Source organism: Nanorana parkeri, unplaced genomic scaffold (assembly GCF_000935625.1).
Source record: "Nanorana parkeri isolate BGI_ZX_2015 unplaced genomic scaffold, ASM93562v1 scaffold8, whole genome shotgun sequence".
NCBI classification, from domain to species: domain Eukaryota; kingdom Metazoa; phylum Chordata; class Amphibia; order Anura; family Dicroglossidae; genus Nanorana; species Nanorana parkeri.
The window spans coordinates 2,806,056-2,807,226 of NW_017306276.1; positions in this window are offsets into that span (position 1 = coordinate 2,806,056).

Genomic DNA, 1,171 nt, shown 5'->3' on the forward strand with positions numbered 1-1,171 from the left:
TGATGCCTTGTGCGTCCCTGTGCCTTTAAGGGGGTTGGGCTGCCTCCTAACAAACCTGCACCCAATTTCATCTTTTGCCACATGTGCTCCAAGATGGAGACTCTCATAGGTCAGAGTTAGGACCGCACTACATAGAGGAGCCTTGACAAGGCAGTGCAGCTTTCACATATTCTGCAGAAGACGTGTATCTAAAACCTCAGTTTTTAACCTTAGCTGTTGGACAAGTTTTTTTTTGCATGCTGGCTTGTGAGTGTGCTGGGAAACTTTTTGCTGCTAGGGAACCACAACCTAGTGTAGTATATTATAAATATACCAAATGTAAGAAAAGTTGCACTTCCAAAACATGTGGGTGGCATGAGCTTTTCTAGGGATCTTTCCAGGATCTCAGACGACGGGATACAGTGGCACAGGAAACGATACAAAGTAACTTCTATCGATTCACCAAGTTACTGAGCAGGTGCAGGGAAAAGGTGGCTGGTAGGAAAGATAAAAACACAGACCACGTGTAAACATAAAGATGACACCTATATTAAAAATGTACTCAGTTCCAGGAATCATGTGGTGTTCACTCTGTACCCTGGAACAGGTATATTAGGGACAGCCAGAACCCCACATGAATCCTGCAACTGATAGCGGTATTCTTTGGAAGTAGGGCATCTGTGAGTACATTTTAATCAACTATCAAGCTAAAATGTCATGTTTGGTGTAAACAAAACAGTGTACATTGTCATAAACACCCCACCATGAGAACCCGTTCACACCAGGGCGGTAGCGGTTCAGCGTGGTTTCCACCAATTTTTGAAAGGGCGATTTTGATTGTGTGTCCGTGCTGAAATGCAATAAAAAATGCCCCAAAACGTGCTGATTAGCGTGTTTTCGTTGACATCTATATAGGAAATGCGCTTATCAGTGCTGAAAAAGTAGCTCAGGGAGCAGTTTGGCAGCAGGCGGATTGAAACGTGCAATTGCGTGAACGGGCCCCATAGGCATAAATGTGTTTTCTACTGTTGGCGGTTCAGAGCAGAAAAATCCAAGCGACCGAACCGCCCTGGTGTGAACGGGGCCTGTGGTGGTAGCATCATGCTGTAAGGATGCTTTCCTGCAGTAGGTCCTAGAAGGCTTATAAAAAAGAATCCAGCAAACAGGAAAATCCTGGGGGAAAAGCTGATGC